We start from the raw sequence: 19250 nt of genomic DNA, 5'->3' as shown, positions 1-19250 counted from the left end.
ATTGCATTTCCATTGGGAGGGAAGCACAACAAATATGATTTCCTTTACTATATTGGGAGAGCTGAGTCACCTACACAGTGTTCTCTCTCACACCCAGTGTTCTCTGCTTTATTCAGCCACATACTCACTCTACGTCTCTCCCCTACACACTCTTTACTAAGACAAGTCGCTGGGGCCACCACTTAGTTTGACATCATCAGTAGTAGACGTCACAAAGCTAGAATGAGATTCTATTTCTGTGAGTCGACGCGTCAGAGACACGCACAAACCCAGGGAGTAGGTCAGATTTAATAGTAAGAGCCTTTTGCTGAGAGGAGGAATGTGTCAGTAAGAGTGTGTTATGGCCCTTATGATTATGGCTCATGGTGCCCCAAAGAACAGAACAGTTATAGGTGAGCAGTCAGACTATGTGGGTTAAATAGGCAGAGTGAAAAGTCCCAAGGTGTACTCTTCCTAGCTCTGCACAAAAACACACACACTCTCCCTCCCCTCTCTCTCTCTCTAAGGGTAGGACCATGCAATCTGTCGAATAGTTTCGTCAGGAGAGAGAGCGGGGCTGTAGCCTGTGGTCATTCAGCCGCTACAGAGGCAAGGTGACATGGCCTCTGAGCATCACACAAACACACAAAGCGAGAGAGAGAGGTGACACGGCCACTAAGCATCACACTGACTGGACACAGGAACCAGAGAGACAGAGGGACAATAGAGAACAGAGGACCAGAGAGCAGGGATACAGCCATACAAGGTGAAGCCCAGGCCATGGGAGGGTGAGATAAAGGTGTTTGACCATTAACAGCGGGATACAGGTGTATGGATAGACACACTAGTACACACAAACAAACAAACACACGCACCCACTAGGGCTAAACTCCAATTAGTCGACTGGTCGATTGTTTGGTCTAAGACATTTGCTACTGAAATTGTATATGGTTACAGTGGGGGGGGGAATTATTTAGTCAGCCACCAATTGTACAAGTTCTCCCACTTAAAAAGATGAGAGAGGCCTGTAATTTTCATCATAGGTACACGTCAACTATGACAGACAAATTAAGATTTTTTTTCTCCAGAAAATCACATTGTAGGATTTTTTATGAATTTATTTGCACATTATGGTGGAAAATAAGTATTTGGTCACCTACAAACAAGCAAGATTTCTGGCTCTCACAGACCTGTAACTTCTTCTTTAAGAGGCTCCTCTGTCCTCCACTCGTTACCTGTATTAATGGCACCTGTTTGAACTTGTTATCAGTATAAAAGACACCTGTCCACAACCTCAAACAGTCACACTCCAAACTCCACTATGGCCAAGACCAAAGAGCTGTCAAAGGACACCAGAAACCAAATTGTAGACCTGCACCAGGCTGGGAAGACTGAATCTGCAATAGGTAAGCAGCTTGGTTTGAAGAAATCAACTGTGGGAGCAATTATTAGGAAATGGAAGACATACAAGACCATTGATAATATCCCTCGATCTGGGGCTCCACGCAAGATCTCACCCCGTTGGGTCAAAATGATCACAAGAACAGTGAGCAAAAATCCCAGAACCACACGGGGGGACCTAGTGAATGACCTGCAGAGAGCTGGGACCAAAGTAACAAAGCCTACCATCAGTAACACACTACGCCGCCAGGGACTCAAATCCTGCAGTGCCAGACGTGTCCCCCTGCTTAAGCCAGTACATGTCCAGGCCCTTCTGAAGTTTGCTGGAGTGCATTTGGATGAGCCAGAAGAGGATTGGGAGAATGTCATATGGTCAGATGAAACCAAAATAGAACTTTTTGGTAAAAACTCAACTCGTCGTGTTTGGAGGACAAAGAATGCTGAGTTGCATCCAAAGAACACCATACCTACTGTGAAGCATGGGGGTGGAAACATCATGCTTTGGGGCTGTTTTTCTGCAAAGGGACCAGGACGACTGATCCGTGTAAAGGAAAGAATGAATGGGGCCATGTATCGTGAGATTTTGAGTGAAAACCTCCTTCCATCAGCAAGGGCATTGAAGATGAAACGTGGCTGGGTCTTTCAGGATGACAATGATCCCAAACACACCGCCCGGGCAACGAAGGAGTGGCTTCGTAAGAAGCATTTCAAGGTCCTGGAGTGGCCTAGCCAGTCTCCAGATCTCAACCCCATAGAAAATCTTTGGAGGGAGTTGAAAGTCCGTGTTGCCCAGCGACAGCCCCAAAACATCACTGCTCTAGAGGAGATCTGCATGGAGGAATGGGCCAAAATACCAGCAACAGTGTGTGAAAACCGTGTGAAGACTTACAGAAAACGTTTGACCTGTGTCATTGCCAACAAAGGGTATATAACAAAGTATTGAGAAACTTTTGTTATTGACCAAATACTTATTTTTCACCATCATTTGCAAATAAATTCATAAAAAATCCTAAAATGTGATTTTCTGGATTTTTTTTCCTCATTTTGTCTGTCATAGTTGACGTGTACCTATGATGAAAATTACAGGCCTCTCTCATCTTTTTAAGTGGGAGAACATGCACAATTGGTGGCTGACTAAATACTTTTTTCCCCCACTGTATACAGTGGGGAGAACAAGTATTTGATACACTGCCGATTTTGCAGGTTTTCCTACTTACAAAGCATGTAGAGGTCTGTATCATCATAGGTACACTTCAACTGTGAGAGACGGAATCTAAAACAAAAATCCAGAAAATCACATTGTATGATTTTTAAGTAATTAATTTGCATTTTATTGCATGACATACAGTGAGGGAAAAAAGTATTTGATCCCCTGCTGATTTTGTACGTTTGCCCACTGACAAAGAAATGATCAGTCTATAATTTTAATGGTATATTTATTTGAACAGTTAGAGACAGAATAACAACCAAAAAATCCAGAAAAACGCATGTCAAAAATGTTATAAATTGATTTGCATTTTAATGAGGGAAATAAGTATTTGACCCCCTCTCAATCAGAAAGATTTCTGGCTCCCAGGTGTCTTTTATACAGGTAGACGAGCTGAGATTAGGAGCACACTCTTAAGGGAGTGCTCCTAATCTCAGCTTGTTACCTGTATAAAAGACACCTGTCCACAGAAGCAATCAATCAATCAGATTCCAAACTCTCCACCATGGCCAAGAACAAAGAGCTCTCCAAGGATGTCAGGGACAAGATTGTAGACCTACACAAGGCTGGAATGGGCTACAAGACCATCGCCAAGCAGCTTGGTGAGAAGGTGACAACAGTTGGTGCGATTATTCGCAAATGGAAGAAACACAAAAGAACTGTCAATCTCCCTCGGCCTGGGGCTCCATGCAAGATCTCACCTCGTGGAGTTGCAATGATCATGAGAACGGTGAGGAATCAGCCCAGAACTACACTGGAGGAACTTATCAATGATCTCAAGGCAGCTGGGACCATAGTCACCAAGAAAACAATTGGTAACACACTACGCCTTGAAGGACTGAAATCCTGCAGCGCCCGCAAGGTCCCCCTACTCAAGAAAGCACATATACATGCCCGTCTGAAGTTTGCCAGTGAACATCTGAATGATTCAGAGGACAACTGGGCGAAAATGTTGTGGTCAGATGAGACCAAAATGGAGCTCTTTGGCATCAACTCAACTCGCCGTGTTTGGACGAGGAGGAATGCTGCCTATGACCCCAAGAACACCATCCCCACCGTCAAACATGGAGGTGGAAACATTATGCTTTGGGGGTGTTTTTCTGCTAAGGGGACAGGACAACTTCACCGCATCAAAGGGGCGATGGACGGGGCCATGTGCATTGAAAATGGGTCGTGGATGGGTATTCCAGCATGACAATGACAAAAAATACACGGCCAAGGCAACAAAGGAGTGGCTCAAGAAGAAGCACATTAAGGTCCTGGAGTGGCCTAGCCAAAATTTATTAAATTTTTGACATGCGTTTTTCTGGATATTTGTTTTGTTATTCTGTCTCTCACTGTTCAAATAAACCTACCATTAAAATTATAGACTGATCATTTCTTTGTCAGTGGGCAAACGTACAAAATCAGCAGGGGATCAAATACTTTTTTCCGTCACTGTAAGTATTTGATCACCTACCAACCAGTAAGAATTCCGGCTCTCACAGACCTGTTAGTTTTTCTTCAAGAAGCCCTCCTGTTCTCCACTCATTACCTGTATTAACTGCACTTGTTTGAACTCGTTACCTGTATAAAAGACCTGTCCACACACTCAATCAAACAGACTCCAGCCTCTCCACAATGGCCAAGACCAGAGAGCTGTGTAAGGACATCAGGGATAAAATTGTAGACCTGCACAAAGCTGGGCTGGGCTACAGGACAATAGGCAAGCAGCTTGGTGAGAAGGCAACAACTGTTGGCACAATTATTAGAAAATGGAAGAAGTTCAAGATGACGGTCAATCACCCTCCGTCTGGGGCTCCATGCAAGACCTCACCTCGTGGGGCACCAATGATCATGAGGAAGGTGAGGGATCAGCCCAGAACTACACGGCAGGACCTGGTCAATGACCTGAAGAGAGCTGGGACCACAGTCTCAAAGAAAACCATTAGTAACACACTACGCCGTCATGGATTAAAATCCTGCAGCGCACGCAAGGTCCCCCTGCTCAAGCCAGCGCATGTCCAGGCCCGTCTGAAGTTTGCCAATGACCATCTGGATGATCCAGAGGAGGAATGGGAGAAGGTAATGTGGTCTGATGAGACAAAAATATAGTTTTTTGGTCTAAACTCCACTCGCCGTGTTTGGAGGAAGAAGAAGGATGGGTACAACCCCAAAAACACCATCCCAAACATAAAGCATGGAGGTGGAAACATCATTCTTTGGGGATGCTTTTCTGCAAAGGGGACAGGACGACTGCACCGTATTGAGGGGAGGATGGATGGGGCCATGTATTGCGAGATCTTGGCCAACAACCTCCTTCCCTCAGTAAGAGCATTGAAGATGGGTCGTAGCTGGGTCTTCCAGCATGACAACGACCCGAAACACACAGCCAGGGCAACTAAGGAGTGGCTCCGTAAGAAGCATCTCAAGGTCCTGGAGTGGCCTAGCCAGTCTCCAGACCTGAACCCAATAGAACATCTTTGGAGGGAGCTGAAAGTCTGTATTGCCCAGCGACAGCCCCGAAACCTGAAGGATCTGGAGAAGGTCTGTATGGAGGAGTGGGCCAAAATCCCTGCTGCAGTGTGTGCAAACCTGGTCAGGTCCTACAGGACATGTATGATCTCTGTAATTGCAAACAAAGGTTTCTATACCAAATATTAAGTTCTGCTTTTCTGATGTATCAAATACTTATGTCATGCAATAAAATGCAAATTAATTACTTAAAAATCATACAATGTGATTTTCTGTATTTTTGTTTTAGATTCCGTCTCTCACAGTTGAAGTGTACCTATGATAAAAATTACAGACCTCTACATGCTTTGTAAGTAGGAAAACCTGCAAAATCGGCAGTGTATCAAATACTTGTTCTCGCCACTGTATATATAATATAATTATTGTAAAATTAACTGTGTCCATAAGGTGTAGATAGTAAGTATAGACCGGAAGTAGAGGCCTGGGCATTGTTGTTCACTAATTTACTCCAAGTAGGAAAAGGATGGCGGGGTTGAAAAGTAATAAAGGGGAGTATATATATAAAAAACATGGGGGATTGGAAGTGATGCAGACAATTACATTGATAGAAGATACAATCTATCTGCAATATTAAGCTGATCCACCCCCCCCCAAAAAAAAAAAGAAAAAAAAAAAAACTCCAAGCAGGCTGTCATGTGCCTTTTACTGAGGGGTGGCTTCCTTCTGGCCACTCTACCGTAAAGGCCTGAATGGTGGAGTGCTGCAAAAATTGTTGTCCTTCTGGAAGGTTCTCCATCTCCACAGAGGAACTCTGGAGCTCTGTCAGAGTGACCATCGGGTTCTTGGTCACCTCCCTGACCAAGGCCCTTCTCCCCCGATTGCTTGTTTGGCCAAACGGCCAGCTCTGGGAAGGGTGTTGGTGGTTCCAAACTTCTTCCATTTAAGAATAATGGAGGCCACTGTGCTCTTGGGGACCTTCAATGCAGCAGACATTTTTTGGTACCCTTCCCCAGATCTGTGCCTCGACACAATCCTGTCTCGGAAATCTACGGACAATTCCTTCGACCTCATGGCTTGGTTTTTGCTCTGACATGCACTGTCAACTGTGGGACCTTATATAGACAGGTGTGTGCCTTTCCAAATTATGTCCAATCAATTGAATTTACCACAGGTGGACTCCAATCAAGTTGTAGAAACATCAAGGATGATCAATGGAAATAGGATGCAGCTGAGCTCAATTTCGAGTCTCATAGGAAAGGGTCTGAATACTTATGTAGATACATTTTCACTCTGTCATTATGGGGTGGTGTGTGTAGATTGATGAGGGATAAAATTAATTTAATACATTTCAGAATAAGGCTGTAATGTAACAAAATGTGGAAAAAGTTAAATGGTCTGAATACTTTCCGAATGCACTGTAAGTAATGTCATTATCATTAGTAGGCTTAGTATAGCAGCCTTGTATAACCACCATCGAGCTGTTTAGTCTTAATACCGTAACTTACTTAAGCCTATATTTCAAAACTTATATAGGCTACTGTATCAATCAATCATTAATTTGTTAATGTCATTAATTTGTTGTTCATTAATTTGTTGTAGTCCCGTGTAGCTCAGTTGGTAGAGCATGGCGCTTGAAACACCAGGGTTGTGGGTTCGATTCCCACGGGGGACCAGTATGAAAATGTATGCACTCACTAACTGTAAGTCGCTCTGGATAAGAGCGTCTGCTAAATAACTAAAATGTAAATGTCATCCCACAGCATATGAGTCATTCATGATTTGAAATGCAATCAAGCATTTTAGTTTTAAAATAAAATCACAAACTGACACTTGAATAATTAGCGTAAACAATAAACAACCCGTTCCATTTTGGCAATTGCATTCACGAATGCATGCGACTGTTTAGTCTTTGCTGTAATTAAGGCTTTCAAAAAATTATGTATATATAACATTACAAAAGACTCTGGTACGCTTATAATATATTTAGTGTTGTTTACATTGTTCCAAATGATCAGAAAAAATTATATTGTAATCTAACAGCACCTGTTTAGCACACATAATATGCACGTAGCGCTTGCTCCTTACCTTATTTTTCTTGATCTCCAGTATTTTCCACAACTACTCAAATTTATTCCACACATCTGACTTCCCCTTTACCTCCTGAGCAACCAAACATTCCCCCGTTATGAGTTTATTCGTCATGTCATCTGCATCCATTTTGCTGTCACATGTTTTACAGTGTTCTGTGTTTGTTATAACCAATTTATTGATGTGATTATGATATGCTATAGGTCAGAACCTATTGGTCATGTGCATGCGATGCATATATGTGTCACTTAAAGAGAGCAAGGGTTGAGGGAACAGGGAATGTTTTTCCTACACAAATTAGGGATTTCGGTAAGATAACTTTTCAGTTACACAGCCAGTGCGATAAACACTGTTAATGTTCTGTGGTGGTCGCTGCAGCAGGGAGGAGAGAGCGACAATGGGTGCTAGTCACACAGTCACTCGCTGTAATGTTTTTTAAACACAGCAAGTCTGAGTCCTGCCCGGCACAATTAAATCAATTGCGGTTGGACTCCCTCTAGTCATTTGTGTGTCTTAATTATTTAATCAAACAGTGCATTTAAAGCATCAGACAAGCTCAGTGCATATACAGTTGAAGTCAGAAGTTTACATACACTTAGGTTGGAGTCATTAACACTCTTTTTCAACCACTCCACAAATGTCTTGTTAACAAACTATAGTTTTGGCAAGTCGGTTAGGATATCTACTTTGTGCATGACACAAATAATTTTTCCAACAATTTACAGACAGATTATTTCACTTATAATTCACTGTATCACAATTCCAGTGGGTCAGAAGTTTACATACACTAAGTTGACTGTGCCTTTAAACAGCTTGGAAAATTCCAGAAAATGATGTCATGGCTTTAGAAGCTTCTGATAGGCTAATTGACATCATTTGAGTCAATTGGAGGTGTACCTGTGGAAGTATTTCAAGGCCTACCTTCAAATGTGTCTCCCGAGTGGCGCAGTGGTCTAAGGCACTGCATCGCAGTGCTAGCTGTGCCACTAGAGATCCTGGTTCGAATCCAGGCTCTGTCGTAGCCGGCCGCGACCGGGAGACCCATGGGGTGGCGCACAATTGGCTCAGCGTCATCCAGGGTAGGGGAGGGAATGACCGGCAGGGATGTAGCTCAATTGGTAGAGCATGGCGTTTGCAATGCCAGGGTTGTGGGTTCGATTCCCATGGGGGGCCAGTATAAAAAAAATGATGTATGTACTCACTAACTGTAAGTCGCTCTGGATAAGAGCGTCTGCTAAATGACTAAAATGTAAATGTAAATGTAAATGCAGTGCCTCTTTGCTTGACATCATGGGAAAATCTAAAGAAATCAGCCAAGACCTCAGAAAAGTCTGGTTCATCCTTGGGAGCAATTTCCAAACGCCTGAAGGTACCACGTTCATCTGTACAAACAATAGTACGCAAGTATAAACACCATGGGACCACGCAACGGTCATACCACTCAGGAAGGAGACGCGTTCTGTCACCTAGAGATGAACGTACTTTGGTGCGAAAAGTGCGAATCAATCCCAGAACAACAGCGAAGGACCTTGTGAAGATGCTGGAGGAAACAGGCACAAAAGTATCTATATCCACAGTAAAACGAGTCCTATATCGACATAACCTAAAAGGCTGCTCAGCAAGGAAGAAGCCACTGCTCCAAAACCGCCATAAAACAGCCAGACTACGGTTGTCAACTGCACATGGGGACAAAGATCGTACTTTTTGGAGAAATGTCCTCTGGTCTGATGAAACAAAAAATGAACTGTTTGGCCATAATGACGATCGTTATGTTTGTTGGAAAAAAGTGGGTGTCTAGGAAGCCGAAGAACACCATCCAAACCGTGAATCACGGCAATGGCAGCATCATGCTGTGGAGGTGCTTTGCTGCAGGAGGGACTGGTGCACTTCACAAAATAGATGGCATCATGAGGAAGGAAAATTATGTGGATATATTGAAGCAACATCTCAAGACATCAGTCAGGAAGTTAAAGCTTGGTCGCAAATGGGTCTTCCAAATGGACAATGACCCCAAGCATACTTCCAAAGTTGTGGCAAAATGGCTTAAGGACAACAAAGTCAAGGTATTGGAGTGGCTCTGTCAGGAGGAATGGGCCAAAATTCACCCAACTTATTGTGGGAAGCTTGTGGAAGGCTACCCGAAACATTTGACCCAAGTTAAACAATTTAAAGGCAATGCTACCAAATACTAATTGAGTGTATGTAAACTTCTGACCCACTGGGAATGTGATGAAAGAAATAAAAAAATGAAATAAATCATTCTCTCTACTATTATTCTGACATTTCACATTCTTAAAATAAAGTGGTGATCCTAACTGACCTAAAACAGGGAATTTTTACAAGGATTAAATGTCAGGAATTGTGAAAAACTGAGTTTAAATGTATTTGGCTAAGGTGTATGTAAACCTCCGACTTCAACTGTAGATTATTTGATTAAAACACATAGGATGTGTCTATATATGTAAAAATACAAGTTTTAACATTTAGACCAATCGATTGGTCGAAAGAACAGATGACTCAAGACAAAGAAAAATGTCAGGGACAGCCCTAACACGCACAAGCACACACACACGCCATATCTCTCTCTCACACACACACACAGGCTCTTACTCACACCAACACACACACAGGCTGATCCCTAGAGCCTGGTGTTGTGATCATCTGGGTTCATTAACCTTTTCTCTACAGATTAGAGAGAGAGGGATGAGATGGGTTCTGCCTGGTAAAACTAGTGCTGCAGCTCTACAGACCACAAATCCCAAAATAGAACCAGCACAGCACAGCTACTTCCATGGTTACATCCCAAATGGCACCCTATTCCCTATATAGCGTACTACTTTTGACCAGAGCCCTATAGTCCCTATAGTAGTACAATATCCTAAATAGGGAATAGGGTGCCATTTTTTGGACACCTCTCGGCGATGTTCTATCGATTCACAGGGTCATTTCATGTTTTCATATGTATCAGAGTTATTGCCGTTCACGCATACAGAAATGGAGCCGGTATGATGTAGCATTATGATAAAGCAGCTCTCCAACACATTTCTCCTATTTTTCTGCCTCTTCAGTCCAGGGTGCATTGCATGGTACTGCCCAGTGGCTCAGAGAGCAGAATGGTGAGAGGCTTTGAGGCATATGTAGGAAACTGCAGTCAGAAGATGCTTGTGGAGAGGATTACGCAATCTTGGAGGGTACTCCTGAACAGCTAATCATGGCTACCCGGACTATTGGCACTGCCCCCTCACCCCATCTTTTTACGCTGCTGCTACTGTGTTAATTATTTATGCATAGTCACTTTAACTCTACCCACATGTACATATTACTTCAACTACCTCAACTAGGTAGTGCCTCAACTAGGTAGTGCCCCCGCACATTGACTCTGCACCGGTACCCCCCTGTATATAGCCTCCCTACTGTTATTTTATTTTACTTCTGCTCTTTTTTCTCAATACTTTTTTGTTGTTGTTTTATTTTACTTTTTTATTAAAAATAAATGCACTGTTGGTTAAGGGCTGTAAGTAAGCATTTCACTGTAATGTCTGCACCTGTTGTATTCGGCGCATGTGGCCAATAAAATTTGATTTGATTTGATTAAGGGAAAATGCTGTTTTATGTAAACACAGTAACAGATTAAGTGATTTAGCAGGTGTATTTTCACTACAGTACATGTAAGGATGCTGGTAGATGTATTAAATGAAATGGGCGAAATGTTCCATTAATGTCAACTCTGTTTTCATTAGATAGAGGCCAGGGGCCATGTTTGGATGTTTGGACTGACTGCTCCATAATAATTCATTAGATTTACATGGTGATTTTCCCCACTGCTCTCCAGTGCATTTTAGCATGCAAATAGAGTGCGGAAGGGTGGATTTTAGTGTGTGTGCATGTGGATGTGTGTTTACATGAGTCTGTTTCACTATCAGCCTAACACAGATCCTTCCCTCCTCTACATCTGCCAAGCCCGAGCCAAGTGGCTTCTTATTGGCCGGTGATACCTCAGCTTCCTGTCTGCCTAGTGTCCCTGTTTCCTGACGCTAGGTAAAACGCGACAAGCTATCCAGGATAGGGCAGAACCAGCCGTGTGCCTAGCTTGGCACACAGAGAGCTGGGTTACACCTCCCGAGAAAGAGAGTGAGACACCATGCCATCTGCTCTCAGCAGTATGGGTCTGTGGGCTTTCAGTGCCACCCAGGGGAGAACGACTAACCCTCTAATTGAAGCCACAGGAGTTCAAGGCCGACTACGGTACTGCAGGCATTGTTAGCAGAAAACAGGATCCACCATTATAATGAATGAATAAATTGCAATCTTCGTGTGAATACTTTTTTTTTTCAAAGACAGTCATGGTAACAATAATTGCTTCTAATAGCCATATGTAAAGTGCACTCAAAGTATTCAGACCCTCTTCACTTTTTCCACATTTTGTTACATTACAGCCTTATTCTAAAATGAATTACATTGTTTTTCCCCCCTCATCAATCTACACACAATAAAATCACATTTAAAAAAATTAAAAAAAACATTTATATAAGTATTCAGACCCTTTACTCAGTACTTTGTTGAAGCACATTTGCCAGTGATTACAGCCTCGAGTCTTCTTGGGTATGACGCTACAAGCTTGGCCCACCTGTATTTGAGGAGTTTCTCCCATTCTTCTCTGCAGATCCTCTCAAACTCTGTCAGGTTGGATGAGGAGCGTCACTGCATAGCTATTTTCAGCTCTCTACAGAGATGCTCTATCGGGTTCAAGTCCGGGCTCTGGCTGGGCCACTCAAGGACATTCAGAGACTTGTCCCGAAGCAACTCCTGCGTTGCCTTGGCTGTGTGCTTAGGGTCATTGTCCTGTTGGAAGGTGAACCTTTGCCCCAGTCTGAGGTCCCGAGCGCTCTGGAGCAGGTTTTCATCAAGTATCTCTCTGTACTTTGCTCCGTTCATCTTTCCCTCGATCCTGACTAGTCTCGCAGTCCATGCTGCTGAAAAACACCCCACAGCATGATGCTGCCACCACCACGCTTCACGGTAGTTTTCCTCCAGACCTGAGGCTTGGCATTCAGGCCAAAGACTTCAATCTTAGTTTCATGAGACCAGATAATCTTGTTTCCCATGGTCTGAGAGTCCTTTAGGTGCCTTTTGGCAAACTCCAAGCGGGCTGTCATGTGCCTTTTAATGAGTCGCCGCTTCCATCTGGCCACTCTACCATAAAAGGCCTGATTTGTGGAGTGCTGCAGAGATGGTTGTCCTTCTGGAAGGTTCTCCCATCTCCACAGAGGAACTCTAGAGCTCTGTCAGAGTGACCATCGGGTTCTTGGTCACCTCCCTGACCAAGGCCCTTCTCCCCTGATTGCTCAGTTTGGCCGGGCAGCGAGCTGTAGGAAGAGTATTGGTGGTTCCAAACTTCTTCCATTTAAGAATGATGGAGGCCACCGTGTTCTTGGGGACCTTCAATGCTGCAGAAATGTGTTTGTACGCTTCTCCAGATCTGTGCCTCGACACAATCCTGTCTCCGAGCTCTACGGACAATGCCTTCGACCTCATGGCTTGGTTTTTGCATTGACATGCACTATCAACTGTGGGACCTTATATAGACAGGTGTGTGCCTTTCCAAATCATGTCCAATCAATTGAATTTACCACAGGTGGACTCCAATCAAGTTCTAGAAACATCTCAAGGATGATCAATGGAAACAGGATGCATGGGGTCTGAACACTTTACGAATGCACTGTATGTCCTTGAACCAATCATTTTAAAATCGCACACAGAAGACGTTATAAGGATCATTTAGTTGCTAATGGCAACCTGCAGGAGGCTGAAATTAAAATGTGTTCAGGGGAATGTAGATTTTATGATAGGAATGTCATGTTTGTACTAATTTTGTTGATACCTGTTAATGAAAATAAAGTTATGAATCAATTAATACAAAATTAGCTTTATCAGGCTTTCCTAAGCTAGGAAAATTGTGTAATAATCATTTTGGAGTCTGTGACAACTTGGATGACTAGACCAGACTAGCACCAGCCCAGCCCACACAGTCAGCCAACACACACAGCTGCCTCTCCTCTCCACCCGACCAACCCAGCAGTACGGTTCACCTACCAACGTCCAACGCATGCTCCGCAATCACGTAACCATGGCGATGGTACAACAGCAGAGCAGAGCAGAGCTGCATTTCAGATATGTTTCTATGGCTCTATCTGAAATGGCACTGGTCAAAAGTAGTGCACTATATACAGTAGAGAATAGTGTGCCATTAAAGATGCACAGAGATGTTGTTGCTGTTCTCTCTGTGGCCCGCTGGTTGGTTGGCTAGTGGTCCAGTACTGTATCCAATTTGTAAGTCGCTCTGGATAAGAGCGTCTGCTAAATTACGTAAATGTATCTAGGGCTCTCACTGCCACATAGAAATACATGGAGCTATAGATTATAGACAGATCAATTGGACAGATGTGGGGTAGAGGTCTTCACGGATCCATCTAGACCCTATCCGGGACCGGAGCAGATCCGGATCCAGAATTCTAAATAATTTCACAGGGCTGGGTAGGAGCTGATATGATTGTCACGGGTCTCGGGTATGTGACCTTTTAACCGACTTGTCCGGAAGGGCCCGTACAGATCTGAACATGACTGCTGCAGTAGAGAGAGAGAAATAATATAATTTATGCTGCTGCTCTTGCTTTTCACAAGAGTGGAGTGTTTGGCGCGTGTTGCTTGTTGTTGTTGGCCAATCATAAGTCATCAAATCGGCAATAGGCTATAGTCAGAGCCTCGTGTGTAGCAACATTTAGGTGATATCTAATCAATGGAAGATGGAATTAAAATGACAGAATAAAAGTTAAAGGAGAAGGATAGGCTACAACGACCAGGAGCCAACAAGTAGGCTGCTACTTAATATTCTGAATGGAGTTGTTGTTATTTGTAACTGTAGGATGAGACAGCGCATGCACTGCTGCCTCAATTAGCCTAGCTAGCTAGCTTAACTAGCTTCTCCCGGTTTGATGCAGTCAAGACAGGTACTACGTAATCATATTTGATGATAAATAATCTAGCTATATGGCAGCTATTAGCACGAGTCGGCTTGGTTGGTTGGTGTCTCTCGTCTCTCCCTCCCTGCTCCCCGTGTCACTTGCTCACAGTACGGCCCCTCCACCGCCTGCTAGAGACTTCACCTGTTATTGCAGAGGCAGAGATGAACACAGTCATCGCTCTAGATGAGCTGTCACTAATGGAGAAAAGAGGAGGATGAGAAGAGGAAAAGAAGTGTGGGAACGTTTCTAGAGTGTGAAATATGGAAGAAGATCAATCCATTAAGAAATTAATTTGCAGTCTCACAGAAATCATTAGTACAGTTAATGGGAGATATTATGCTCTCCGTCCCAAATGGCACCCTATTCCCTACATACTGCACTACTTTTGACCAGAGCCATATTGGACCCGTTCAAAAGTAGTGCACTATATAGGGAATATGGCACCATTTGGGACGCGCAATTGGTCTACGAGGCTGAGTGGGATGTTAATTGATAAATTGATACACTCTGAATTACTACGGACGCAAATAAATTGACATGGGAAGAGTGGAAGATGCAACAACTCATGAAGTGGCATGGCACACAGTGTGTCTCTTAAACAAATGATGGCAATCTCAATTGCATCAGGTCAAGTGCATCGGATTTCAGCGGGGTGACAAAATGATAAAGGAGCAATTTTTCATGCCGAGAAATCTGCGCCGAAATCCAATTTATGCCTTTTTATAGTAGAGGAATTAATTTAATCCCAAGATATTCAATAACCGTTATTATTATTCATGGGAAATGTATTACTTCTTGACAATTAGTTTTTTCTGAATCATTCTCGGCTCCAGTGCATTTTATGGAATCAGGAATGATGAGAAAATGTGTGGAGATAAGATCAAATAAGATCTGGTGTTTCAGATCCTGGCCATTGGAATAATGAGTCAGCTTCTCCATCATTTTATAGAACAAAATATTTCAAGACATTTACATTTACGTCATTTAGCAGACGCTCTTATCCAGAGCGACTTACAAATTGGTGCATTCACCTTATAGCCAGTGGGATAACCACTTTACAATTTTTTTTTATTTTTTTTTAATTTTTTGGGGGGGGGTAGAAGGATTACTTTATCCTATCCCAGGTATTCCTTAAAGAGGTGGGGTTTCAAATGTCTCCGGAAGGTGGTGAGTGACTCCGCTGTCCTGGCGTCGTGAGGGAGCTTGTTCCACCATTGGGGTGCCAGAGCAGCGAACAGTTTTGACTGGGCTGAGCGGGAACTATGCTTCCGCAGAGGAAGGGGAGCCAGCAGGCCAGAGGTGGATGAATGCAATGCCCTCGTTTGGGTGTAGGGACTGATCAGAGCCTGAAGGTACGGACGTGCTACGAACTATTACAAGTACTGTACTTAGGATGATACTGTATATTGTATTTCAGAACAATGATTTAAAATGGAAATAAACTAGAAATATGAGTACTGTGTAATAAATAAATATAGACGAAAAGCCCAAGTTGAAAAAAAGTGGCTCAATGAAAAACAGATTCTAAATTTCCATATTTAAAAAAAACAGAGCAAGAGAGGCAAAAACAAAACAAAAAGTTTGAGTCTTCTTTCTAATCGCTAGGCCTACTTCAGATTCACATTTCTTTACTACTGCCAATAAGTACGATGTGTGTGCACTTTTCTACTAGACACAAACTTGGGTCGATGAGGAACTCCACCAGAGAACGATAGAAGAGAGGGGGATGAGAGAGAGCAGAGGAGGAATGAGGGGGGAAAACCTCCAGTGAATGCCAGTGGCCGTGCCGAGGCAATTACTTAATGGCTCTTTAGAGCAAATAAAGAACGTTAATCAGCTAAGCGTTAAAATCAGCGCCTGGCGAAGGGAGACAGCGAACAAACCGATACTCATTAACTACTCAGCAACAAGACACACCCCGCTGATCCCCCGCTCAATCCACAGACAGCAGACCACTGACCCTCTGCTCAATCAACAGATAGCACGACAGAGAACCAACACACCCCACTGACACTAAACTCAATCCACAGACCGAATGACAGACAGCCCACTGACCCTCTGCTCAATCCACAGACACCCCACCACTGACCCAGTGCTCCATCCACAGACACCAGACAGACACACACACACCTATAGGCCCTCCGCTCAACCCACAGCCAGACTGAACGACAGACAGTAGGCATGATCCTCACACAGTCAATACGGACCACTTACACATGGAGAAACTCAACCAGCCTGGTAGTAGCTGACAAAGTAGTTGGCTAAAGCTACAAGACTCTGCTGGAGAGACGAGTACAACAGAAGAGTGAAATTAACACGACTGTGATTCATTACATCAAAAGTCTCCAGTTATAATCACATGGTGTAAACACACAATATAGGCCCACTCACAATCAAAGCATGTTGACTTCAATCTCCTCTCTGCTTAGTAGGAAGGCATCATCTCTAGCTTGCTTGGGGTAGTCCAATAGGGCTGTCGTTGAAGCTCAATTGATGTGTATTCCACTCTAGTCTACATGGTTTTTCCCTGACTGCTCCTCCTTCCGCCTGCAATCCCCTTCCCTCTGTCAGATGCTTCCCTCTGTCCTGAAATCCCAAGATGGCCCCACAAGGGTAGTAAAACAAGCAACATTCTCCCTAGTGAGGACATTTCCCACATCCCCATGAGGACAAAGGCTATTTTAATCTTAGGGGTAAGATTTAGGGTTTGGGTTACAATTAGGGTTAGGTTTATGGATAGGATTAGGGGTTAAATTCAGGGTTAAGACTAGGGTTAGGTTGATAGAAAATAGGATTTTGAGTGGAAATACATTTTAGGTCTCCATGAGGAAAAAATAACAAGTGTGTGTGTGGGGGTGGGGGGTCCCAGACACAGCAGAGGTCCTTCTCTCCTCTTCTCCTCACAGCGCTTGGAGTTATAGTGCCCCATTTTTGATCACAGACACGACTGGCTCCATATTCATAGGGCGTTTAATGGACAAACGGTTTCAGCACCGTTTACATTAGCACTTTTTAGAGCATCTGTCAGACATGCTTAGTGTCAGCTAGGTATCAGACTGTAAACCAACCAGCCATGCTAACACCTTGCTAGGATAGCACTGCTAAAAGAGCATGTAGACTTTCTTCTCTCTTCTGTTGCTGTTATTAAAACCAATCTTCATGTCTATGCGTCCGCTTCTATAGGCTACCTGTCTGGTTTATTATTCTGAATAAAACCCTGATAAATAATGTATCTGCCAGCTCTGTCACAATGTATCATTTTCTATTTCTTAAGAAATGCACTGTTGGAGCTAGGAACACAAGCATTTCGCTACACCCGCAATAACATCTGCTAAATATGTGTATGTTTGATTTGATTTAAGTAGACATATGATGGAGACCTGGTTCACTTAAGACACAGTGAGCTCCAAACGTATTGGGACAGTGACACATGTTTGTTGTTTTGGTACTGTACTCCAGCTCTTTGGATTTGAAATGATAACATGACTATGAAGTTAACGTGCAGACTGTCAGCTTTAATTTGAGGGTATTTTCATCCATATCGGGTGACACGTTTAGAAATTACAGCACTTTTTGTACATAGTCCACCCATTTTAGGGGACTAAAAGTATTGGGACAAATTCACTTATGTGTATTAAAGTAGTAAAAAGTTAAGTATTTGGTCCCATATTCATAGCACGCAATGACAACATCAAGCTTGTGACTCTACAAATTTGTTGAATGTATTTGCTCTTTGATTTGGTTGTGTTTCAGATAATTTTGTGCCCAATAGAAATGAATGGTAAATAATGTAGTGTCATTTTGGAGTAACTTTTATTGTAAATGAGAATAGAATGTTTCTAAACATTTCTACATTAATGTGGATGCTACCATAATTACGGATAATCCTGAATGAATCGTGAATAATGATGAATGAGAATATTACAGACGCACAAATATCACACCCCCAAGACATGCTAACCTCTCACCATTATTATTTTTTTTGGGGGGGGTTGATATGTGTGTCTGCAACTTTCTCACTCATCATTATTCATGATTAATTCAGGATTATCCGTAATCATGGTAGCAAGTATACAAGTAGAGATATAAAAAAAAGGGATGTCATCAGGGAGAGTTTCTGAGAGTCACTTCACCCCTGGAAGAATACAGTGGCTTGTGAAAGTATTCACCCCCCTTGGCATTTTTCCTATTTTGTTGCCTTACAACCTGGAATTTAAAAATGATTTTGGGGGGTTTGTATCTTTTTTGATTTACACAACATGCCTACCACTTTAAAGATGCAAAATATTTTTTGTTGTGAAACAAACAAGAAATAAGACACAAAAACAGAAATCTTGAGCGTGCATAACTACTCACCCCCCCAAAGGCAATACTTTGTAGAGCCACCTTTTGCAGCAATTACAGCTGCAAGTCTCTTGGGGTATGTCTCTATAAGCGTGGCACATTTAGCCGCTGGGATTTTTGCCCATTCTTCAAGGCAAAACTGCTCCAGCTCCTTCAAGTTGGATGGGTTCCGCTGGTGTACAGCGTCCCTGACCAGTTTGGAGAGCTTCTTGGTGTTCATGGTGCCGCTTGCTTGGTGGTGCCCCTTGCTTAGTGGTGTTGCAGACTCTGGGGCCTTTCAGAACAGGTGTATATATACTGAGATCATGTGACAGATTATGTGACACTTAGATTGCACACAGGTTAACTTTATTTAACTAATTATGTGACTTCTGAAGGTAATTGGTTGCACCATATCTTATTTAGGGGCTTCATAGCAAAGGGGGTGAATACATATGCACTCACCATTTTTCCGTTATTTATTTTTTTGAATTCTTTGAAACAAGTTATTTTTTCATTTCACTTCACCAATTTGGACTATTTTGTGTATGTCCATTACATGAAATCCAACTAAAAATCAATTTAAATTACAGGTTGCAATGCAACAAAATAGAAAAAATGGCAAGGGGGATGAATACTATTGCAAGGCACTGTAACTGCTGCTTCTTCAACAGCTAATGGGGATCCGAATAAGGGGGGTTTCTCCCTCTGAGCTCCTCGCTTCCCCTCTCTTCCCTCTCTTCCAATCCCTGCCTCTGCTCCTCTCTCAGCCCATC

At 43.0% G+C, this 19250-nt stretch overlaps 1 protein-coding gene and 1 non-coding gene across 3 annotated transcripts in view; one reads left to right on the top strand and one right to left on the bottom strand.

Annotated features, from left to right (window-relative positions):
* LOC121554996 (TBC1 domain family member 22B) overlaps positions 1–19250 on the bottom strand; it is a 200608-nt gene that overhangs the window by 104849 nt on the left and 76509 nt on the right. The gene's annotated exons all lie outside the window — the stretch shown is intronic.
* trnas-uga lies at positions 6640–6713 on the top strand. The gene has a single exon. It is a non-coding gene; the product is annotated as a tRNA-Ser (tRNA).

This window comes from Coregonus clupeaformis, chromosome 40 (assembly GCF_020615455.1).
Source record: "Coregonus clupeaformis isolate EN_2021a chromosome 40, ASM2061545v1, whole genome shotgun sequence".
NCBI classification, from domain to species: Eukaryota; Metazoa; Chordata; class Actinopteri; order Salmoniformes; family Salmonidae; genus Coregonus; species Coregonus clupeaformis.
Note: the sequence above shows the minus strand (reverse complement) of the source record. Positions and strands in the feature narration are given on the sequence as shown.